The sequence below is a fragment of the Crocodylus siamensis genome, chromosome 6 (genome assembly GCF_052110815.1).
Source record: "Crocodylus siamensis isolate JL-2025a chromosome 6, ASM5211081v1, whole genome shotgun sequence".
Taxonomy (NCBI): Eukaryota; Metazoa; Chordata; order Crocodylia; family Crocodylidae; genus Crocodylus; species Crocodylus siamensis.
The window spans coordinates 58,721,153-58,747,034 of record NC_143400.1 but is presented as its reverse complement, the minus strand read 5'-3'; the positions used below and the strand labels follow the sequence as shown (position 1 = coordinate 58,747,034).

Below are 25,882 nucleotides of genomic sequence, written 5' to 3'. Positions count from 1 at the left end.
CAGTGCACATAAACCAGTTTGAAAATGGCTGAAATCGGTTTGAGAGAAATCTGGTTGAATGTAGTATCAGATTTAACTGATTTGGGTCAAACCGATTTATGCAATGGCTGTCCCAGACTCCTTTGAGTTAAATCTGACTCCCCCAGCATCTTGGTATGCTCTCTGGGCTGGGCAGGGCTCTGCTCCACAGCAGGGCTGGCCCCTGCCCTCTGCCCCCTGGCTGCAGCTTCAGCAGAGTCTGCAGGTGTCTGCTTGGCTTCTGCTCCCTCCCCTCCTCTCCCCTCCAAGCAAGGATTCTGCTGTCTCTGCCTTGCACAGATGCACAGCATTGGCTAGCAGACCACATGCTGTACAGGCCGACGGGACAAAGGCAGAATCAACAGGTAGCTGGTAACATCCCTCTGCTGTTTTCTTAATGTGGTGATAAACACTGTGTTAATAATTCCCTGGTGGGTGCTCTCTGTAATCAGAGGTCCTGCTAGGGCCTGGCCATGCCCCACATCTCCCAGCTCAGCATTGTGGAAGGGAAGGGAGGGGTTGTTCTAGCACTCCCTGGCTTGTAGACTGGGCCACTACAGTTGTGTGCTTGCATTTTTTTCAGTCTGGAGGGGATGCCTGTTATGAGTACAAACTGGTTTAGCCTAGCCAGGTTAGATTAACTTGCAAAGATTTAATAAATTCAGGCTCAGGCTTTTTGAATGTCTGTCCCTAGCCCAGAAGTCAGTGAAAGAACCAGGAGCTGAACCCAGAAAAGTTCACTTTCTAGCTATCGGATCACACCCCACCCCACCCCACCCCACCCGAAGAACACTAGGCCAAAGGATTGTGTTAGAGCTGAAAACCTCACAAAATAAAACAGCATCTTTTGTTGTATTTCCTTGTCAGCATTTTAATTTTTGCAGACTGGAACAACATGGAACAGTTTTGTAGTTTAAATATAACCGGTATCTGTCCTATGTAGGACAGACTCAGAGAGATTAAATGGGTAGAAAACCTGTTAGACCATTTGGGTTTATCCCTATAACTACAGGCAGACGGTTATTTCTGTAACTACAAGAGGTAGTCCATTGGTAAAGAATGCATCAGTTCACGTGTGTGTATGTGTGTGCGCACACAATGATAGTGCCCTTGATCTAAGGCACAAGACCAAAAGCAATGGGTTTTTTAATTTGCATACTAACTGCATAGAGAAACAATAAATATTGTCTGTACGAATCTGAAAGGCAATGCGCTACAAAGCAGCTGTTTCCTTATTCGTTGGCATTAAACTCTGTCATTCTTGGCATTAGTAATAAACTAATAATGGTCATGAACCCCAAATATCAAAGGGCAAAAAAGATGGAGCAACTTATCAAATGTATGATTGTCTCTGAAATGTCATGGGTAATCAACTGTGTAGTAGCTAATGGACTGTGATTTGCATGCCACTATTTTGATTGATGTACTACTTAGATGAAGATTGATAGTTTTTACAGTGATGCTTAATGAGAGTTTTTCAAAATTATGTCCATCTATTTTCTTTAACATTCAACATTCAAGACGGCCATAGTGATGTTTGCTCTGATGCTGTTATTTTCCTTAGAAATTATAATGGCTTTTGTACATTTTTCTGAGTGTAACAGAGTTGTTAGCATGGATTTCAATCTTGCCTTTAGTCTAGGCTGTGCCAGGGGGTTGAGGATCTTCCTAAACTACGGTGCCAAACAGGTCATTGGGGCAACCAAGTAACTTATTTTTTATCCCGCAACACAGGGTGTTATTACAAATAATCTGTTACCACAACTGATGTGATCCATGAAGTCCCATAGGAGGGGTTCTTTTCATTTCTGTGAAAACTGCCCAAGCAACACTGTAAAGGGAGTAACACCCCCACAGTGTTGGTGAATTCTGCTTAGGAAGGGGAGCTGAGGGACAGAAATGTGGGTTGTATTCAGTAGGTTAGAGACTAAAGATCAAATGACTGAACACACCATGGCCGTGGTAGTAATAGAAGGAAAATACGAGCGTGGGTACTACAATAGGGGTTGTACTGTCACTAGTGACTCCATACAGCAGCATCTGCTTAGCTGTATGTAACATGTATAAATCAATCCATTGCATAAGTCTCTCCAGGATCATGACTATGAAACTATGACATCAATAGTCAAGGCAGACAAAATGTTGAGGTGGGGGTAGGAACAGGTAAGGGGACATGACTTGCCTCTTACATGAATTTAGGTAAGTTGCAAAGCCCCATATAGATCTCAGGACTCCTGATTTTCAGTCAAGTGCCCAATTTGCTACTTTTGATTGATTGCCTTTGGTGATGCATGGTTTTTAACTCGAGCGTGACCTTTTTAAAACTTCTCAATTTGCCCATTTCTTTCCAGCACTGCTTTACAGTGTATTATAAGGTTCCCATTTTTGGTGGAATCTGTGACTCCTTGGGGAAAGGACTGTAATTGTAATATTAGTATAGTGCCTAAAACAGCTGGGTCCTAACTTGGTTTCAAGCTGCTATCAGAGTGTAGGTGTAAATAGCAGTAATAGCACAGACTTTTGTACCTGTGTGGAGTTCTGCAGAAATGCATGGTCTTTCTCCTGGGCTCAGTGCTAGAGAGTTCATATCTGTGAAGATTAGATAACTAAATAGAATAATGTAATGTAATTGCAAACAAATTTGGACTCTGTACTAGTTTATAGAAATCATTGGTACTTTTAAAATAGTTCTCCAAACTAAGGTGTATTGGACACCTTTTGTGTATCTGACCAGCCATCCAGTTAATGATAGGTAGTGCTTCTGTCAGTAGCAGGTGGACCTTTTAAACAGTGCTGTCAAGGCTGAGTGTTAGAGCACAGTGAACACTTTGAAATGGAAAGGCCTATGACAGACTTCACCTAACTTCAGAAAGTTAATTGCCTTTTTACAGAGCTGTTAAGATTTAAGAGATGAGAGATAATCCCAGACTGACTGGACAGTGCTTTAAGATATAGATCTCCTTTCCCATCAGTGCTTTTCACTGATTAGGGAGAGAAGCTGGTAAGCAGGTCTCCTGACAAAGGGATTAGACCTTGTTAATGTGATTCTGCCAATTAATCAGCTTTCACCAGAGTGTATTGTAAAACTTTAGTTATTGGTGTATTCTGCAAATCTTGGAGGCTCCCCAAATCCTGCCCCTCCTCCCTCCCCCCCCCCCCAAAAAAAAAAAACCAACAAAAAAACAAAAAATCTACCCTCCTCTCCCCAATTATTTTAGATTCAGGCACATAATAACATTAGTAACGGGATCATAATTATAATTGTTGAAACATCACTTTATATCCTAGATCTCCTTTTGCTACATGTATTCAAGGGAAACTATTTTTTTTTAAAGTTGACTTATTATTTGAAACAAATTTCCTTCATACCAATAGCTTTGTAAAAAAAACAATTAAACTCCCAGAGTTACATGAGGTCTGTGATGTAACAGAGTTGCAGCTTGAAGAAAGTCTAGCACTTAGCCCTGACTATAATACTTTAAAGGTCTAGTTGTTATTGACACAAGTACTAGCTGGCATTAAATATGTGTCTGCATTGAAAAATGACAAAAAAGCCCCCCACTCATTTCAAGTTTGAGAAAGCGCCCTTTCAATAGCGTGAGCTACATTTATTGTTTCAAGCCTTTTTAATAAAGTTTCTGTGAGAATGTTGAATAGGGATGAATTCCTGAATTGAGGACTAGGAGAGCAGAAACGAAGTACTTAACTACATGCCTGATGTTAAACACATGCTTAAATGCTCCTGTTTATAAGGGAGAAAGTAACACCATCTTATATTCTCAGATCCCGTGTCCTGTTCTTTCCTGTGTGGTACCTGCCTATATCTCTTTAGTTCCATCTTCACTGTTGCAGGCCCTAGCATACATCTTGTGGGGGAGAGTAGAGGTGGCTGGAATTTGAATTTTCCCATGAGAGAGAAATAACTTTTCACTAAAACCAATTCTGGTTTGGTTTTTTTTTTTGTTTTTTTTTGTTTTTAGGCAACTGAGTTTTTGTCTAAAAAGCCAAACTTTTTCATCTAATCCTCCAAATTTTCAGTTTTGCAGTTAAAAATTTGACAAATTTTTAACCAGCTATGCTGGAATAGGCCCAGAAGCAGACTTTGAAAATGACCATTCCCACTAGTGAGTAAGGGAGTACAAATAATGACCAGCAAAGTGCAAGTGAATGTGGTATCAAATGCACTACCTCCCCTCCCCCTTCCTCCCTCATGAAAAAATAGAGGAATACTTTTTCTCCCCAGCTTTTTTCAGTGATCAGAGAATAAAGTATTAAAGTTATAGAAAGTGCAAAAATTTTATACAAATATGAGGGGGGTTTTCCAAGTTGATGATTATTCCTTTATATCTATTTATAGGTCAAATTCTATTTTTGGTGATCAATGAAGATTAGGACAATTCCAAAAAGTAATTTTCCATGTTGGGCACCATCCATTTTAAAGGCACCAAGATATTGTAAATGGTGTTGCTTTCTCAGGGCCAAATCTTTTAGTGGCTCAGTAACGTAAATATTGCTCTAGGGAGGGAATCCTGTGTTCTAGCCTGGGCCTCTGTTCCCACTGAGACTGAACTATCCCAGTACTGTTTATCCATTTTCCCTATTAAATTTTAGTCTGTGCTGCTTCAAGGGGAGAATCCATTTTGGGGTTGGCTTTTATTTATTTATTTTTTTGCTTTTACATTCTTTTTAAAGGAGCAGCATATTAGTTTGGAAACATCCTGAATGATCAGAATAGGCTACTGCTGTGCATAAAACTAGAGATGCACCAATATATCAGTGTTATGATTAAGAGATTAAGGCTGATTAATAGTCTCAGGGAAATGAGTGGAGGATGTTGCAATGCCAGAGCTACTGCCATTGCTTCTACTTGCACCTGTGAGCCTTCTGTCCAGGCAGGATGACTCACCATCAGCATTTCCACCCAGGTCCAGGTTTGGCACTGTGGGGACTGGGGCTTGCAGGTTCCTTCCAGTGATGGCCAGGTTGGGGAGTGCCTGCATTGTGAGTGAGTGTGTCCTGGTGGTGTCTCTCAGGCAACAGGCAAGAGCTATAGGAGGAGGTGGTTACGCTCCAAAGTGTCCTCTGTCATGAGGCGTTAGTTGATTACATACTGGAGGAGACCTCTGGGACTGTGGAGAAAGAAATGCCAGATGCAGTGCTAAAGAGAGAGGACATGAATACCCAAGAGGGAGGAAGCTGGAGGCTTGTGACTTATGGCAGGAAGTAAAGATCTTCACCTCCACCTGCAGTCATTCATCTAGAGAACAGATACGCAGCCCTAGCAGCAGAGATGAAGGAGCACGTTCCTTTGGTGTAGGAAGACGGGCCAGGTTTCACCAAGGTGGGAGGGATTGTGATGACCGCCACCAAGAATAAATGATGGGTAGTGGTGGTTGCAATCATAGAATCATAGAAGTAGGGTTGGAAGGGACCTTGTAGATATTCAAGTCTGACCCCCTGCCTGGGCAGGAGAAAAAACTGAGCTCAAATGATCCCAGCCGGGTAGGCATCAAGCCTCCTCTTAAAGACCCCCAGGGTAGGAGCCAGCACCACTTCCCTTGGAAGCTGGTTCCAGATTCTAGCTGCCCTAATTGTGAAGTAGCTCTTACGGATGTCTAATCTAAACCTCCTTTCCAACAACTTGTGGCCGTTACTCCTTGTTATGCCAGGTGGCGTGTGGGGAAAAAAGGTGTCTCCCAAACCCTTCTGGTCCCCCCAGTGAGTTTATAGATGGTCACCAGGTCCCCCCTCAGCCTTCACTTCTGAAGGCTGAACAGGTTCAGGTCCCACAGTCTCTCATTGTAGGGTCTGTCCTGTTGTCCCCAGATCATGTGGGTGGCCCTCCTCTGGACCCTCAATGTTGTCCACATCCCTTCTGAAGTGGGGCACACAAAACGGGACACAGTACTCCAGCTGTGACCTGACCAGTGTTGCATAGATGGGGAGGATCACCTTCTTGTTTCTGTTAGAGATGCACCTGTGGATGCACGACAAGGACTGGTTAGCCCTGCCAACCGTGACCTCGCATTGTTGGCCCATGTTTGTCCTGGAGTCAGTAATGACTCCAAGATCCCTTTCTGTCTCCGTGCTCTCAAGAAGGGAGTGTGCCATCTTATAAGTGTGCTGCTGGTTACTGCTGCCCAAGTGCAGCACCCTGCACTTGTCTGTGTTGAAGCGCATCCTGTTCTTGCTAGCCCACCCCTGTAACCTATCCAAGTCTTGCTGCAGTCTTTCCTTCCCTACTAGTGTGCTCACCTCACCCCAAATTTTGGTATCATCAGCAATTTTAAACAGGGTGCTTTTCACTCCATTGTCCAAATCACTGATAAAGAAATTGAACAGTGCAGGCCCCAAGACCGAGCCCTGGGAGACTCTGCTGCCCACTTCTCTTCAGGTCGAATATGACCCATCCACCACCACCCTCTGAGTGTGACCCTTCAGCCAATCTGCAGTCCATCTGGCTGTGTAGGCATCAATGCCACAGTTGCCCAGTTTTTTAATGAGGATGGGGTGGGAGACTGTCAAAGGCCTTGCTGAAGTCCAGGAAGACTACATCCATGGCAACATGTGCATCCAATGCTTTTGTGACCTGATCATAAAAGGCAATCAGGTTGGTCTGACATGACCTGCCCCTAATGAAACCGTGCTGGTTGCCCTTGAGTATCATCTCTGAGGCCAGCCCATCACAGATGTGTTCCATGATGATCTTCTCAAAGACTTTCCCAAGGATTGAGGTAAGACTGACAGGCCTATAGTTGCCTGGGTCCTCCCTCCTTCCTTTTTTAAAGATGGGGACCACATTGGCTACTTTCCAATCATCCGGCACCTGGCCCGAGCACCATGAGCACTCGTAAAGCCGTGTCAACAGCCCTGCAATAACCCCTGCTAGCTCCCTCAACACCCTGGGGTGGAGAGCATCTGGGTTGGAAGGGACCTTGGCACGGCTGGGGACAGAGGGAGCCACCTGTCAGCTTGACCTGTTGTGTTGGGAAGTCTGTTGCTTGCCTGGAGCCTGGATCTGAGATGTCACACAGGGACTACCGAGGCTTATCCAGCCTTCTGACTAATACGTCATGCTGCTCATCCATGTGGGCGCCAGTGATACTACCAGGGGAGACCCTGAGCTTATTAAAAGTAATTAGAGACCTCTGGGTGCAAGGGTGAGGGTGTCTGGGGCTAAGGTTGTGTTCTCATCAATCCTTCTGGTAAAGGGCAATGGCCCAGACAGGAGCAGGTACATGCTGCAGATCAACACCTGGCTGTGCAGGTGGTGTTGCCAGCAGGGATTGGGCTTCTTCGACCATGGGATGTTCTTTCAGGAAGAAGGATTGCTGGGAAGAGATGGGATCCACATGACAAAGAGGGAAAAGTGTCTTTTGCAGACGGGCTCGCTAACCTAGCGAGGAGGGCTCTAAATTAGGTTCATAGATTCATAGGTGCTAGGGTTGGAAGGGACCTCAATAGATCATCGAGTCCGACCTCCTGCATAAGCAGGAAAGAGTGCTGGGCCTACAATACCCCAGCTAGATACACATCTAACCTTCGCTTGAAGACCCCCAGGGTAGGGCAGAGCACCACCTCCCTTGGGAGCCCGTTCCAGACCTTGGCCACTCGAACTGTGAAGCAGTTCCTCCTAATATCCAATCTAAATCTGCTCTCTTCTAGCTTGTGGCCATTATTTCTTGTAACCCCCGGGGGGGCCTTGGTGAATAAATACTCACCAATTCCCTTCTGTGCCCCCCTGATGAACTTATAGGCAGCCACCAGGTCGCCTCTCAACCTTCTCTTGCGGAGGCTGAAAAGGTCCAGTTTCTCTAGTCTCTCCTCGTAGGGCTTGGCCTGTAGGCCCTTAACCATATGAGTGGCCCTTCTCTTGACCCTCTCCAGGTTATCCACATCCTTCGTGAAGTGCGGCGCCCAGAATTGCACGCAGTACTCCAGCTGCGGTCTGACCAGCGCCCGATAGAGGGGAAGTATCACCTCCTTGGACCTATTTGTCATGCATCTGCTGATGCACGATAAAGTGCCATTGGCTTTTCTGATGGTTTCGTCACACTGCCGACTCATGTTCATCTTGGAGTCCACTAGGACTCCAAGATCCCTTTCCGCTTCCGTGCCACCCAGCAGGTCATTTCCTAGGCTGTAGGTGTGCTGGACATTTTTCCTCCCTAGATGCAGCACTTTGCATTTCTCCTTGTTGAACTGCATTCTGTTGTTTTCTGCCTACTTGTCTAACCTGTCCAGGTCTGCTTGCAGCTGCTCCCTGCCCTCCGGCGTGTCCACTTCGCCCCATAGCTTAGTGTCATCTGCAAACTTGGACAGAGTACATTTCACTCCCTCATCCAAGTCGCTGATGAAGACATTAAAGAGTATCGGTCCAAGGACCGAGCCCTGCGGGACCCCACTGCCCACACCCTTCCAGGTCGAAACCGACCCCTCCACCACAACTCTCTGGGTGCAACCCTCCAGCCAATTCTCCACCCACCGGACTGTGCAGTCATCCAAGTCACAGCCCCTTAACTTGTTCACCAGTATGGGGTGGGATACCGTGTCAAAGGCCTTCTTGAAGTCCAAGTATACGACATCCACCCCCCCCTCCTGCGTCGAGGCGTTTTGTAACCTGGTCATAAAAAGAGACTAGATTGGTCAGGCACGATCTGCCTGCCACGAACCCATGCTGGTTTCCCCTCAGCATAATTTGTCCTGCCGGGCTCTCACAAATGTGAGCCTTGATAATTTTTTCAAAGACTTATAATTTTTTCAAAGACTTCGGGCAATGGAGACCAAAACTCTTAAGTGGGGAAGCAGGAGACCTGGAGGAATAACAAGCAGTAGGGGGCAAGAGTGGAGGCACGCTCATATTTCATAGTTTCATAGTTTCTAGGGTCGGAAGGGACCTGAGCAGATCATCTAGTCCGACCCCCTGCCATGGCAGGAAATAATACTGGGGTCAAACGACCCCAGCAAGATGTGCATCTAACCTCCTCTTAAACACCCCCAGGGTAGAAGCCTGCACCACTTCCCTTGGAAGTTGGTTCCAGACCCTAGCCGCCCTGACCATGAAGTAGCGCCTCCTGATATCTAACCTAAACCTACCCTCTGCCACCTTGTGACCGTTATTCCTGGTCGCTCCTGGCGGTGCTCGGGGGAACAGTGACTCCCCCAATGCCTGCTGATCCCCCCTGACTAGTTTATAACAGGCCACAAGATTCCCCCCTCAGCCTTCTCTTTTGGAGGCTGAACAGGTTCAGGTGCCGTAGCCTCTCCTCATAGGGCCTGCCCTGTTGTCGTTCCCTGATCATGTGAGTGGCCCTCCTCTGGCCCCTCTCCGTGCTGTCCACATCCCTCTTGAAGTGTGGCGCCCAGAACTGGACGCAGTACTCCAGCTGTGGCCTGACCAGTGCCGCATAGAGGGGGAGGATCACCTCTTTGGACCTGCTGGAGATGCATCTGTGGATGCATGACAGGGTGCGGTTGGCCTTCCTAACTGCCTCTCCACACTGCTGGCCCATGTTCATCTTGGAGTCAGTGATGACCCCCAGATCCTTTTCCGCCTCCGTGCTGACAAGAGGGGAGTTCCCTAACCTGTAGGTATGGTGCCGGTTGTTCCTCCCGAGGTGCATCACCTTGCACTTGTCTGTGTTGAAACCCATCCTATTGTCGTCCGCCCACCCTTGTAACCTGTCTAGGTCTGATTGCAGCGTGTTGCATCCTTCCAATGTGCCCACGTCCCCCCACATCTTAGTGTCATCAACAAATTTGAACAGGGTGCTTTTTACCCCCTCATCCAAATCACTGATGAAGATGTTGAACAGTGCGGGCCCGAGGACCGAGCCCTGGTGGACCCCACTGCCCACGTCCTTCCAGGTTGAGAAGAACCCATCCACTACCACCCTCTGGGTGTGGCCCTCCAGGCAGTTGGCGACCCATTTGACTGTGTGGGTGTCGACACCACAGTCCCCCAGTTTCTTAATGAGAATGGGGTGAGAGACAGTGTTGAAAGCCTTCCGGAAGTCCAGGAAGACTGTATCCACTGCTACCCCTGCATCTGGTGATCTGATCGTAAAAGGCCACCAGGTTGGTCTGACAGGACCTGCCACTGATGAACCCATGTTGGTTGCCCCTAAGCATGCGGTCCCCTGCTGGCCCCTCCTGGATGTGTGCCAGCATAATTTTCTCGAACAGCTTGCCTAGGATCGAGATAAGACTAACTGGCCTATAGTTTTCCGGGTCCTCCTTCCTGCCTTTTTCCTGAGAAATCAGGGCAGTCAACTAGTTATCTCAGGTGCCTGAGCCATGATCAGGTCCCATGCTCATCTCATGGAATAATTAGGCAACTGCAGCCTCGGCTACATCACAGTCTGATGGCTGGGGAATTGTTTCCAAGGTTGGACCGAGAGAATGGTAATAGATGAAAGTAAATCATCGTGGTGTACCATGACCAGTGGGGTCCCCTAAGGCTCTGTTCTTGGGCCTATACTCTTTAACATCTTTATTAACGATGTGGACATTGGTATCAGAAGTGGACTGGCCAAGTTCGTCAATGACACCAAACTTTGGGGTAGAGCGTCCATACCTGAGGACAGGATGTTGATCCAGGCCAACCTAAACAGGCTCAGAAAACGGGTGGACAAAAACCTGATGGCATTCAATACTGAAAAATGTAAGCTAATTCACCTGGGTGGGGGGGCTATGCTCACTAGCACCACAGCTGAAAGGGACTTGGGGGTCATGACTGACCAAAAGATGAATATGAGCCACCAATGCAATGTTGTGATTGGTAAAGCGAGCAAAACTCTGTCTTGTATCCATAGATGCTTCTCAAGCAAATCCCAGGATGTCATCCTTTCGCTGTACTCGGCCTTGGTGAGACTGCAGCTAGAGTACTGCATCTGGTTCTGGGCTCCACAATTTAAAAAAGATGTGGAGAAGCTTGAGAGAGTCCAGAGGCGAGACATGCTCATGATCAGAGGGCAGGAGAACAGGCCTTATGATGAGAGGCTGAGAGGTATGGGACTCTTCAGCCTGGAAAAGTGCAGGCTCAGGGGGAACCTGATGGTTGCCTATAAGTATATAAGGGGTATGCATCAGGATCTGGAGGACTGTCTGTTCACCAGAGCACTCCAAGGGATGACAAGGTCAAATGTTCACAAACTCCTCCCGGACCATTTCAGGCTGGACATAAGGAAGAACTTCTTTACTGTCTGAAGCCTCAAGGCCTGAAACAGGCTGCCTCTAGGGGTGGTGCAAGCACCTACTCTGGACTCCTTTAAGAGACATTTGGACATTTATCTTGCTAGGATCCTTTGACCCCTGCTGACTTCCTGCCCCTGGAGCAGGGGGCTGGACTGATTTCCGAGGTCCTTTCCAGCCCTAATGTCTATGAAATGCACAGAGCCTGGGAAATGAGCAGGAAGAATTGCAAGTCCTTGTACAGTCATGGAACTATGACATGATTGGCATAACAGACTTGGTGGGAGTTTGTATGACTGGAGCACTCTCATGGATGGGTACAAACTGTTCAGGAAGGACAGGCAGGGGAGAAGAGGTGGAAGAGTTGTAATTTATGTAAAAGAGCCACATGATTGTTCAGAGCTCTAGTATGAACCTGGAGATAGGTCTGTTGAGAGTCTCTGGGTTAGGGTCAGAGGGGAGAGCAACAAGTGTGATGTTGTAGTCTGTGTCTGCTATAGACCACCAGACCAGGAGGAAGTGGTAGATGAGGCTTTCTTCAAACAGATAGTAGAAGTTTCTCTGTCACAGGCCCTGGTTCTCATGGGGACTTCAGATTGCCCTGACATCTGCTGGGAGGGCAATACAGCAATGCTCAGGCAATCAAGGAAGTTTTTGGAGAGTACTGGGGACAACTTCCTGGTGCAAGTGCTGGAGTCGCCAACTATGGGCCATGTTCTTCAGGGAAAAATTGGTAGGGACTATAGTAGTGAATGGCAGTTTGGGCAGCAGTGACCACAAGATGATTGAGTTAAAGTTCCTGAGGAAAGGAAGGATAGAGAGCAGCAGCAGAGTAATACTGGTGTAGCCGATGATGTACCACGCCTCTGTCCTGCTCCCCATCCCAGCCCATTCACTGCCATGGCTAGGACCTAGCACCCACAGCCCCTGCCCCACTCCCCCTGTCACCATGGGGGCCTTGATTTGCCCCCCCATGCCAGTTCTTCTTCACAGACTTACCTGCAGGGCACTGCTTTCTGTGCTGCCCAGCTTCACTCTTGGCCCCTGGCACAGATCTTTGAAAACTCCTGGTGCTCTGGTGTAGTGCCCGAAGACTGGAAGAAGGCCAGTGTGGTGCCGGTCTTCAAGAAAGGGAGGAGAGTGGATCCGGCTAACTACAGGCCCATGAGCCTGACTTCTATCCTGGGGAAGATCTTAGAAAAGTTTATTAAGGAGGCCATCCTTGAGGGACTGGCCCAGGCTAACATCCTAAGGGATAGCCAGCACGGGTTTGTTGCGGGTAGGTCTTGTTTGACCAATCTCATTTCCTTCTATGACCAGGTGACCTATCACCTGGACAAGGGAGAAGAGATTGATGTCATATATCTTGACTTCAAAAAAGCTTTTGATTTGGTATCCCATGATAACCTCTTGGCCAAACTGCCCAGTTGTGGCCTTGGCTCCACCACGATCCGCTGGCTGGGAAATTGGCTCCGTGGTCAGACCCAGAGGGTTGTAATTGATGGCAGTCACTTATCGTGGTGCCCTGTGACCAGTGGGGTCCCTCAAGGCTCTGTCCTGGGACCCATCCTGTTCAACATTTTCATTAATGATGTGGACATTGGAGTCAGGAGTGGACTGGCCACGTTCGCCGATGACACCAAACTTTGGGGCAAAGCATCCACGCCAGAAGATAGGCGGGTGATCCAGGCTGATCTGGACAGGCTCAGCAAATGGGTGGACGAGAACCTGATGGTGTTTAACACCAAAAAAATGCAAGGTTCTCCACCTTGGTAAAAAAAACCTGCAGCATCCTTATAGGCTCGGCAGTGCTACATTGGATAGCACTACAGAAGAAAGAGACTTGGGGGTCATCATTGACCACAAGATGAACATGAGCCTGCAATGCGATGCTGTGGCTAATAGAGCGACCAAAATGCTGGCTTGCATCCATAGATGCTTCTCGAGCAAATCCTGGGACGTCATTCTCCCCTTGTACTCGGCCTTGGTGAGGCCTCAGCTGGAGTACTGCGTCCAGTTTTGGGCTCCACAATTCAAAAAGGTTGTGGAGAAGCTTGAGGGAGTCCAGAAGAGAGCCACGTGCATGATCAGAGGTCAGGAAAATGGATCTTACGATGATAAGCTGAGAGCCACGGGGCTTCTTAGCCTGGAAAAGCGCAGGCTCAGGGGTGATCTGATGGCCACCTATAAGTTTATCAGGGGTGACCACCATGATCTGGGGGAACGTCTGTTCACCAGAGCGCCCCATGGGATGATGAGGTCGAACGGTCACAAACTCCTGCAAGACCGTTTCAGGCTGGACATAAGGAAGAATGTCTTTACTGTCCAAGCCCCCAAGGTCTGGAACAGTCTGCCATTGGAGGTGGTTCAAGCACCTACATTGAACACCTTCAAGAGTAAATTGTATGCTTATCTTGCTGGGATCCTATGACCCCAGCTGACTTCCTGCCCTTTGGGCAGGGGGCTGGACTCGATGATCTCCCGAGGTCCCTTCCAGCCCTGATGTCTATGATAAATCTATGAAATATGCATGCTGTGGTTGTGCGCATGCATACTTTATCCAAAGCCTGCCCTATATCCCTGTCATGATCTGCTTGTACCCTGGGCTGTGCTAACAAGTGCTTATTTCTTTTTACAATGCATAAAGTTGCTAAGGTATCAATTCTGGGTAGCACAACAGATGTGCTACTTAGCTGGTAGCATCTAGTGGTTCCTAAATACTCCTGCAGGTACCTACAGCCACCATTTCCCCCCAGGGTTACCCAGACCTTCTCCCATTTGACCCTTTCTTCACCAACACAACTTTTCTCTGCCAGCAGCAAATTCATTTGTAGTAGGTTTGTCACTTATTGACATAAATTACAACACTACATTATGTAATTGAATTTGACACAAGTAGCAATTGATTGCTTCCCCAATGCTATACTGTCCTTTACTATTGTTTTATTTTTTTTTTCAATTTAAAGCTAAATTAGTAAGACTTCAAATAATACATTGAAAATTGACAAGCTGGGTAAAAATTGGTTCATTAAAGTTGTTCAAACCTGATCTTGCTAGGTTCAGTTTTTTGCAGGAGTTGAGAACTAACCATTTCTGACTGATTTGTCTCTACACCTCTAACCTCTAGGGGGAATCTCCACAGTCCCCTTCTATTTATTCCCTCTCCTGCAGGCCTTTTTTTCCTACTGCTATCCTTAGGGGTCTTTCACTTGCCTGTTACTTCATCTACTTCTAGAGATCGATAGGGCCTTTTTTCAGGTTACCTGGTTAGTTCCCCACTTGTCCCTTTAGGGGTACAACATATGGAGACTTTCTAAGGGTGCATACAGACATTGAAGGAGGTTAGATCATGTTAAAAAAAGTCTTCTGATCTAACTGACTTCTCCCAGGTGCAAACCTTACACTTAAGGTGCAGACAGAAGTGCCACTCCCTGGTCTAACTCATGTGCTTCACAGAAAGCATCTTGCGTTAGACTGACCATCCTGACCCAACAGATGTTAGCTGTTGGATTGGGAGGGTGGGGGATCGAGCTCCAATTTGGAGTTGATCCAGCGAGAGAGGCTGCCTGTCTGCAGCCTCTTCCTCTAACCCCAGCTCCCCTTCCCCTGTGCTGTCTCAGGATAGGATGGGGAGAAGGCAGTGGAGGAAAGTCCATTCTGGTGTTTGCCCAGCCATGCTGGAGTGGTGGGGGTGGGTAGATTGGAGTCCCTCACCTGCTTCAGTCCAGTCACCTGAGTGGACAGAAGTTAATGAAGGTGCTGTGCTTTGGAGCTCCTTAATTTGAACCCTCATACTGAACCCTGGCACCAGGCTATTTTTATCACCCTTGTCCCCACCCCCAGGTGGAAACCCCCTTCCCCCACTATGGACCAGTCAGCCCTCCTCCCTCATAGTTTCATAGTAGCTAGAGTCGGAAGGGACCTAGGTAGATCATCTAGTCCGACCCCCTGCCTTGGCAGGAAAGAGCACCGGGGTCAGATGACCCCGGCAAGGTGCTTATCTAACTTCCTTTTAAAAATCCCCAGGCTAGGAGCCTGCACCACTTCCCCTGGAAGCCGGTTCCAGGCCCTAGCCGCCCTGACTGTGAAGTAGCGCCTCCTAATATCTAATCTAAACTTACCCTCCGCCAGCTTGTGACCGTTATTCCTGGTCACTCCTGGCAGCGCACGGGGGAACAGGGACTCCCCCAATACCTGCTGATCCCCCCCTGACCAGTTTGTAGCAGGCCACAAGGTCCCCCCTTAACCTTCTCTTGTGGAGGCTAAACAGGTTCAGGTCCCGTAGCCTCTCCTCATAAGGCCTGCCCTGCTGACCCCTGATCATACGAGTGGCCCTCCTCTGGACTCTTTCCATATCGTCCACGTCCCTCTTGAAGTGTGGCGCCCAGAACTGGACACAGTACTCCAGCTGCGGCCTGACCAGTGCCGCATAGGGGGGGAGGATCACCTCCCTGGACCTGCTGGAGATGCATCTGTGGATGCATGACAGGGTACGGTTGGCCTTCTTGACTGTCTCCCCACACTGCCGGCCCATGTTCATCGTGGAGTCAATGACGACTCCAAGATCCTTTTCCGTCTCCATGCTGGCAAGAGGGGAGTTCCCCAACCTGTAAGTGTGGTGCCGGTTCTTCCTCCCCATGTGCAACACCTTGCTCTTATCAGTGTTAAACCCCATCCTATTCTCATCCGCCCACCGTTGCAACCTGTCAAGGTCAGCTTGTAGCCTATTGCACCCTTCTAGTGCACCTACATCCCCCCACATCTTAGTGTCTTCAGCAAACTTGAACAGGGTGCTTTCTACCCCCTCATCCAAGTCACTGATGAAGATGTTGAACAGTGCGGGCCCGAGGACCGAGCCCTGCGGAACCCCACTGCCCACGTCCTTCCAGGTTGAGAAGAACCCATCCACTACCACCCTCTGGGTGCGGCCCTCCAACCAGTTGGCGACCCATTTGACCGTGTGGGCATCGACACCACAGTCTCCCAGCTTTTTGATGAGGACAGGGTGAGAGACAGTGTCGAAAGCCTTCCGGAAGTCCAGAAAGACTACATCCACAGCAACCCCTGCGTCTAATGATTTGGTGACCTGATCGTAAAAGGCCACCAGGTTGGTCTGACAAGACCTGCCACTGATGAACCCATGTTGGTTGCCCCTGAGCATGCATTCCCCCGCAAGGCCCTCCTGGATGTGTGCCAGGATAATTTTTTCAAAGAGCTTACCCGGGATTGAGGTAAGACTAACTGGCCTGTAATTTCCCGGGTCCTCTTTTTTTCCCTTTTTGAAGATAGGGACCACATTGGCCCTCTTCCAGTCCTCCGGCACCTCGCCAGAGCACCACGAGTGCTCATAGAGCCGCGCCAGGGGTCCCGCAATGACCTCGGCCAGTTCCTGTAGAACCCTAGGGTGAAGATCGTCCGGACCAGCGGACTTGAACACGTCCAGCCTCTCCAGAAGTACCCTAACTAACTCCTCGCTAACCCCTGGCCCAGGCGTGTCTCTCCCGGGGCCTGAGGGGGGCCCAGCAGGGAGGTGGCTGAACTGGTCCCTACTTAGGAAGACAGAGGCAAAGAAATCGTTAAATATGTTAGCTTTGTCATCTGGCGTGACGACTAAGTTGCCCATCGTGTCCTGCAGGGGCCCCACATTACCCGGGACCCTCTTTTTACCCCCTATGTATTTGAAGAAGGAATTCTTATTGTCCTTAATCCGAGAAGCTAGTCCTATCTCCATCTCTGCCTTGGCCTTCCTGACTGCCCCCCTACATCCTCGGGCGACTGTAACATAGTCCTTCTTGGTGATGACCCCATCCCTCCATTGGGTGTATGCCTCCCTTTTAGCAAGGAGACATTCCCGGATGCTCCTAGTGAGCCATGGGGGTTTATGTGCCCTCCTGCTCCCTTTGACCCTTGTTGGGATTACCTCCCTTTGGGCATGGAGGATCATCTCCTTAAGGAGCAACCACTCACCTTGGACATCTGGCTCCCTTCCCCTCTGGGTTCTCAGCGCTTCCCCAACGATCCTCCTTAGCTTGTTGAAGTCAGCCCTCCTAAAGTCTAGGGCTGTTGCCTTGCTGCAGCCCTTTGCCACCTTACGCTGGATGGTGAATTCCAGCAAGCGATGATCACTGTCTCCCAGGTGGCCCATCACCCGCAGCCCCCTCACCAGGTCATCACCCGTGGCCAGCACCAAGTCCAACAAGGCATCTCCCCTGGTGGGGCTGTGCACCTCCTGGGTTAGATGGAGGTCCTGCACTCTGGCTAAGAACCGACGTGAGCGATCAGACTTGGCTGACTGCTCTTCCCAGCAGATGTCTGGGAAGTTCAGGTCCCCCATGATGACCACATCCTTAGCCCTCACTGCCTCTGCGAGCTGACCTAAGAATTCCTGGTCGAGCTCTTCTCCCTGGTTGGGAGGTCTATAGTAGACTCCCACCGTTAAGTCTCTATCCCCTGGACTGCCTTTTACTCTAACCCAGAGCACCTCAGAGTGCCCCCCCTCTACCCCCTTGCTAATTAACGAGGAAGTATATTCCTCCTTGATGTAGAGTGCTACTCCTCCACCTTTCCTTCCTATCCTGTCCCTCCTGTATAGCCTATAGCCCTTGACACTCACCGCCCAGTCATGCGATGAGTCCCACCACGTTTCTGTGATCCCCACTATGTCAGGGCTGGTGACAGCTAGGAGGAGGGCAAGTTCCTCCTGCTTCTTCCCCATACTTCGAGCATTTGTGTAGAGGCATTTGAGGCCTCCAACGGTTGTGCCCACTGACCCCCTAGTCTCAGCAATGCCCTGTCCCCCATCACTTACCTGTTTCTCCGTTTTGAGCATTGGTCTGGGCTCGCTGGCTGTTGCTGGGCCTGGTAGTTCATCGTCTCCTCCGCCCTCATCTTCCCCCTCCCCCGACGAGCCTAGTTTAAAGCCCGCCGAAGGAGGTTCACCAACCTGGAAGAGAACATACGCTTACCTTGAGGGGAAAGGTGGAGCCCATCCCATCCCAGCATTCCCTCCCCTAAATTCACCAAACCACCCATTCTGCGAGCTGCTTCTGGTGCTGGTTGTATCAGCGTTCAGTGATGCTGGGAGTTGAGGAAGGAAGTGCCAGTGTGGGGAGAGGCATGAGGGATGGGGAGATCAGTTTGCTGCAAGGTGGCTGGGGGGTATAAAAATAGCCCCAATCCTAAGGGGTTGGGGAAAGGGCCCTTCATCCCCCACAAGCCCTTCTGCAGAACCTAGAAGCTCTTCTAGTCCTGCCAAGCCCTCCCAGACTCCAGCAAATCCCCTGTGGATGCTACTTACCCCCCAATCCCCACCTCCTCTGCAGACACCACTAGCCTTCCCATCTTCCTGTGGATCCCACTGGCCCCCCAGTCCCTCCAACAGATGCAGCTTGCCCCCACAATTCCCCAATCTCCAAGTGGACCCTGGCCTTTCCCACACGCGACTTGCCATAGTGTGGATGGCCATTTTTAACTTGATCTGAGTTCCCCCTAACCTCCCTGAATGTACCCAGCCTAAATCTGAAAAGTTTTTTGTTTTGTTTTTTTTAAAGGGAGGTTGTCTGGAAGTAACCAGTCTACTCTCTAATATGCACAGATGAATAGGAGAGAAGAGAAGAGGGTAAACTAAAAACAAAAGCAGACAACAGCAACCTCCAAATCTCTAGTGTTGTAGCCAGGGAAGTCTGAGGATTTCCTTAACAAGTATGCACTGCATTTATGGACATTTACTTTGCTAGCAGATGGTAGCACCGGGACACTCTCTTCCTTATTTTTCTTTCAGCTGTGCCAGCACTGAAAATGGACTCTGTCTCTCCTCCCTCCCCTGCCCTATGATACAATCAGACCACTTTCTGGGACCTGTAATAAAATAACATTTATATTTAGGGAAGGTCCTGATGGCAAGCCCCAAAAGTGCAACATGAAAAGAACGGTTAAGGCTCCTGCATTTCTTACAGAGTTGAAGAAATAGTCAAAATCCAGTATGTATACCAGGTCCTATTCCTGAACACAGGAATGATTAGGATGGAAAGTGTGGGGAGGCCAAATAGACACGAAACGTGCAAAGAGTACTGGTACAGAACTGCTGTTTTTTTCTGGATTTAAACTGATGTTGAAAATCCTATATGAATGCTACATTTCCCTGATTTTTTTACTTTGAGGTCCTGGTGAAATGTTTCTTAGTGCCCTACTCAATTAAAAAGAAAACATTATCATTGAAAAAACACCATTGTGCTTGTATTTTTTTTCCCCCTGGGATTTCTTTATATATGTGTAATTTCATTCAATAAAAATTAACCTTGGTGCTTAGAAAATGGCTCTCTCAAGTGTGCAAGCTAAAGATGTGGAACTGATTTGCAATTTGTACAAAAATGTGAAGTCATTATCAATAGGAGACAAAGATCTTATAATGCAAACATCAAAGAATGCTGACTTTATTTGGAGACAGCATTTGGTACATCACATCAAATTCTACAACTTGACTTTTAAGTAGGACTTGAGAAGGTTCCCTTTTTTTTTGTTCTAAGGATCTTTATTTATCACCCTCAAAGGCATTACAGTGAGTAATTAGATTGGACCGGAAGAACAACTTAATTTTACAAGAAACTCATTAATTCATCCTATTTAAAATCTTCTCATTTTACCCCAAAACCAATTATGCTTACACTGGCAATGATCTGGAAAGGCATTGTCTCTCAGGTATTAGGGGGGGCATTGGGAGTCTTACGGCATTCATGTCGGGGAGACAAGGGTGACTCTTTCTTTGACTTTTAGGTCAAAAGAACTAGTCTCTGGGACAGCTTGACAATTAGAAAACCCTGATGAGCATTTGGAGCTAAAACAGCTGTACAATCACTGAGGGGTTCATGGTGCGGGGCAGAAAGCTCATCAAAAGAGCCTATCCAAACAATTGTTCTATAATTAACACACAAAAATCTGTTCAGAAATGGTAATAACAGTAAAAAGGAGCTGAGAAGAAGCTGCCTACTTAAGTGGCAGATGTGGTTTTTTTACAATTTGAAAGAGAAAATCCATCTATTTAAAAAAAGAAAAGAACACTAGAGGGAAAAAATAAAACTAACTTTTTATTTCCCAGGATGCAGTTAAAATATTTTCGAACTAGTAGAAATTGTTGAAAAAATAACTACTGATCACTAATTCAAAAAATTGTTTAAGGATGTTATCAAGGTTTTCAAATATTGGTTTAAACCTAATTTCTTTTCTTGTTCCTAATTTCAAAATAAGTTCATTAAAAACTTGAAACTGAAATCTGATTGATTTAAAGAACTTCTTTTATCCATCATTGGATCTACCAGCATGTTGTTATAAGGCTGCTCTTGAAATCTGGGTTGTTGCTATGCGAAGAACAACAACTCTAATTTGAATTTAGGCTTTTTAAAATCATAACTACATCCAAAGCACTGTGGAGAGTTTAGAAGTGATCTCAAAGATGTTCAGATGATTTTTTTCCATTAAAGAAAATGCAAACTAGCTCCTTGCAGGATAGTAATCCTTAAAGAGCAGTTTAGCCTGTTTTTCTAAAGTCACATATCAACAGTCTGGGTATACATGCCTGTAATGTTCCCCTCTGACACAAGCTACAAGCATTCTTTCCTGTTTCATGACACTACTGAGAATTTACTAGTTTTGTATCAGATATTTCCCTGGCATAAGACCATTGATGATTATTATTATTATTTTTTTTAGTGGAGTTACTCCAACAAAGAATTTGGTCCTTGTCCATTGGTTCAGCCTGTCCACTTTTATTAGCTCCTCATCTGGGATCTGAAATTTCCACCATTTTATTTCACAGTAAATTTGCTTCCTCAGCATTCTTCAAAGTCAACAGGAAACTCCTTCAGAGTCCTTCCTTCTTGTTTTTTGTGTGGCCCCCTAACTTGATCATCTACTGGGAAGCTGCTGTGTAGAATGGGGGTGTGGGAGTGTGGAATATGGCCCGCAGGCCACATCTGGCACTCTAGGCCATTCTATCTGGCATGCCGGGCCTCTAAAAAATTTAGAAAATTAATATTTATCTGCCCAGGCTGCCTGTCAACAGGAGCCAGTGGCAGTAGGACCCAGGGGAAGCCAGCGACAGGACCCTGCAGCCATAGCAGCATGGCTGAATTTTTTTTGGTTGAAATAAACATGTTTTTCACATGCATCCAATATTGCCAACCCCACCCTGTTAAAAATTATGAGACAAACTCTTAAAAAGCAAGAGGTTTGGAATCTAAATCATAAGATGCTTTTTTGAAGTGTGTGTGTGGGGGGGGGGTTGTTAAGGTGTGGGGGGCTGTGGGTCTGTGTGTGTGGAGTTTGAAGCCCGAGGAGGGGAGGGGTCCCTACACACCCTGGCAGGATGCTGGGTACCATGGGTCAGGAGCAAGGCCTGGGGGGGGCTCCAGCTTGAGAGTGAGGGACAGACGGACAGAGGCAGGGAGGCAGGCAGGAGGATGGGTTGTAGAGTGTGCAACAGAGCCATGGGTGGCTTGTCCAGAGGTGCTGGGGGGCGGGAGGGGCACAGCTCCCCACCTCTGTGCATGTCACCAGAGAAGACATGGGGGGCACATGCCCCCTCCTGATTTGTGCCTGGGGTGGAGGTGGGCTGTGGGCTCTCCACCCTTCTGTCTTTACCCTGGGAGTCATGTAATGCCTCTGGGTTGGAAGGGGACGCACAGCGCTGCCAGTTTGTGGCTTCTGGAGCAAAGGCAGCACGATGCAGAGCCCCAGGCCACAGCGGGCAGCCTGCCTTCATCCCGGGCACAAATCTATGTGGGTATGTGCGCCCCGTACCTCCCTCAGGGGTGTGTGCAGCAGCAGGGAGCCATGCCCTCTTTCTGTGCTCCTGGATAACCTGTCCAGGCCCTGGGACCCCATCCACCCTGGCCCCACTCCCTCCCTCACCATGGGGGCCTCTGTCTGCCTCCCTGCCCCTTTCTTCTCCCGTGCCCTTTCCCTTCCACAGGCTTACTGGCATGGCGCTGCACTACATATGCCAGAAAAAAAAATCCTGAGATTTGATCTCTCGATCCTGAGTTGAGTGATTTGGCTAAACTCATTTCTCATCCAGTCATAGAGCTGGTCAAGGCTTTCCAAATTTTAATGAAAAATCCAACTGAAATTTCAAAAGAAATCAAATTTTAGTGATTCTTTAAAATCATTTTTACCTGGATAGGATTGTATTTTTTTAATTATTTATATTCCCAGTCTTAGCAATGGTACCACTTATTAGTTAAGATGAGTCACAGGTAATAATTTAAATTTAGTATTTCAACTAACTGTGCTGTACTTGTGGCAGAAAATAATCTGTTTAGAATTTACCTGCTAGGAAAACTGTATTTTTTTTCAATTTATATTTCAATATAAATATTTATTTATTTATTTTCCTGGAAAGCTATTCTGAAAATAGGCGTCATAATGTGCAACTAGAATTTTCAAAACAGACTAAGCAAGTTATATATCTTAGTCCTATTAAAATTTAATAGGCTCTTGGCCCTTTATTCTCTAAAACTCCTCTTTCTGCAGTCTTAACTGTATTGCTGAAGAATGGTGTAAGAAAAATAGGCTTTTTGCTTGCTGTGTTCAATAAAGTCACTTTTAATTTAACATAAAGACAAAATACAGAGAGTTTCTTAAAATCAACATCTGTGTGTGGCTGAGTCTTTGCTTCAGACTTATTTTCACTCTTATAAAACAGAATGATTTCAGCAAAAATATACGGGCGTCGTAATTTTGGTTCTTCAAACTCGGAAATGTTTCTGTTTAAAATTCATCGTTGCATATCTCAAGACGATTGTGTCTTAAAATGTAACCTTGCTGTTTGTGGGTGATCTGAATGGAAGAAAAGATTTTTTTCCCCCCTCTCTCTCTTTTTCTTTCTCTCTCTCTCTTTTTTCTAAAACTAACAGAAAGAACCAATTAAGGCAAAGCTAAGGAATTGAATTCAAAGTTTGTATTGCACATGTGAACTAATCTTTTTACAATGGAATCTTGCAAAAGCTGTGTAAGAATAGTATTCAGGCCCTGTCTTATCCAGCAAATCCTCCCCAGAAAAGGAGCAGAATTGAAGAATTGTCATGAACAGCAATAAAGACTTTCAGGGAAGGGGTTCTATACAGTCTTCTTGTTTGTCTACTAATTCATTTCCATTCTCAAATACTGTATAATATCCTAATTAAAAAAAAAAGAGTCCACTGCTGATCATAATAGGTGTGTCAGTTGTATTTCATGCAAAGAATAACCTTTACAGGGTTAGATTCAAGTTTTTAAGTAAAACATAATGGAACCCCAAGGAGTAAAAGACTACTGAATAAATGTAATGTATTCTCTTGTGTTAGGTGCTGAAGTATATGAATCTTTGAACATACTGAAATAAAGAAAACCATGCGTTTAGTAGTAGGTAACTTTGTATAGCTGAAGCAAAATGGCTGTGTGCTTCAGAAGCTGCCACTGCATTTAGAAAGAGCTTTCCTCAGCTCCTGAAATATTAATGACCAGGGTTTAAAATAGTAGGAAACAATATGTTGCATGAAACAAAAGGGAAAATTGAGTTGTAAAATTTCAACCTTACCATGCTAACTGTTCCCTTGATCCTTCCAAAGTACAGATTTTTAAAAAAGGATAAAAATCGGGTAGTTTCACAAAATGGTAGCCTTCTTCTAGTTTTGTGATTTAAAAAAACCTGCTAAAGCCATAACAGACTCTCCTCCTATTTTTTTGGACTGGCTTATTGTTTATAGGCACATCTTGATATTAGAAACAGTCAAATGGTAGTCATTCATGTAATGGTGGTGTAAGGCATTAGTAAAAGGATAAATAGTTGAATTTTTAAAAACGAAGTGGAGTTTGCAAAGTAAATGTGATTAAGATGTGTGTTTTCCATTCTCTACATCTAAATTTTGCCATTTACAAATTATTCTGGTTTGAGTTATAGAAGTGCAAACTAGAAATAAAGGCATTATTTTGGCTAGAGCTACAACTGATTTATGCTGGTGTAATCTAGATCAGAATTTGTTTCTTAAATGTTCGTGGGTTTTTTTAATCAGTTGGTAAGGGTAGCATTATTACTTCAGCTTCATTAGACATTGCAACTCAGATGTAAAAAAAATAAAAAGGTTAATTTTGCCCTTTTTTGGCAGTTATTCTCACTACAAGCAGAATAACTCATTTTACTTAAGTTGTGTTTGCTTACTCTGACCAACTGAGCGACAAGCAGAACCCAGTGGGTTTGTATTTGTGTTCAGGAACTAATTGTGTTTGATGTAGGAAGCCTAGGTTTGACCCAGTGCTGCTTTCTTTCAAAGCTGTGGTTTCTGATTTTAATCAGAATCCCAAGGTCATTTGAAGCAGAGCCAAAAAAGCACCTTGAACGTTGAACCTTACCTAATTATGTGATGCGCATAAACTTTGTAAGCATAAATCTTAATTATTGGAGAAATGCGTTTTTATAAAATTCTTTGGTCCAGTGAAAATTCTTTCATCCAATGACAGCCAAATAAGCAAGAAGGAGATTGACCTCATAGTGCTCCTGTTGATGATATGTCACACGTCATAAAGTTTGGACTCGTTAAGGAAATTCCATAAACAGCTTTGCTTAATAAGAATGAAGTAATGCCTTTACAAACATGTCGCTAAAAGTCCTGTCTGTTTACCATTAAGAATGTGTTTTTTGTTTTTTTTTTAAGAGAATTTAAAACAACTTACTTGATGTACATGGGGAAGGAGAAAAGCTTTTAATGGAAATACATTCTGCATTTTGAAGGCATGCATTTAGCAACAAAGGGACCCTAAAGATAGTGTAGGTGATAAATGAAGAGATGTAAGAGTGAGTCATGCTGTAAATATTGGGAATAAGCCTCCTTGTTTACATGTCTATCTTCATAAAAACACCTAGATATTTTCTCTCTTTCCTTAAGGGCTGACAGCCAGTGGTGTTTGTTGACTTTGTATCTTTAGCCAGGGGAGAGCTTTCTAAGATGACATACCTGTGGACCTATTAAACCATGTTGCTAGTGATACTAATGAGATTTTTCCAAGTGATGTAAAAGTAGCCATTCATATAAGTGTTGTGTTTATGAAGGTGATGTCACTGAAAGCTTGGCACATGCACCTAGGATTTAGTTCCAGCAGAACAGCTATTGGTATACCCTGATTTTGAGGAGGGAGATCATGCTGATTTCCTCCTTTGGGAACAAAGAGCCAGATTAATCCTGCCTTGCCAGAAAGGAGACATGCCATTTCCTGACATGTGAACCTCCTTTCCAATCACAGTGGGTGCCTATTCCACTCCATCTCAAAAATTGGCAGCATTGACCAATCAGCCTACATTCCTTAAGTGGTCATGGAGTTAAACAATTGTGCCCTGTTTACTGCACTGTACGTATGTGTGCATGCAGGTGGGCACAAGAGGTGTGACGTGCAAGTCCATGTATGGCCCAAAGATGAACCAGATTTTCCAACAAAGTCAGTAGAATAGTATGTCTGTAGGTGCTGTTGTAATGTCTCCGGGCCAGCTTGGTAAAAGACTCTTGTTTGAACTAGAAACAGGCATCCCTGGAGGCAAAGTTGGCAATTAAGAGGTGGCTGGTTTGTTAATTTTTCACCTGGGGCTAAGTGGACATAATTTAGTTTTGTGAATTCCTAGACTTTGAATAAATGATGCAGCAATTTA

At 46.2% G+C, this 25,882-nt stretch overlaps 1 protein-coding gene across 2 annotated transcripts in view; it reads left to right on the top strand.

Annotated features, from left to right (window-relative positions):
* Positions 1–25,882, top strand: part of EPHA4 (EPH receptor A4) — a 166,815-nt gene that overhangs the window by 40,793 nt on the left and 100,140 nt on the right. The gene's annotated exons all lie outside the window — the stretch shown is intronic.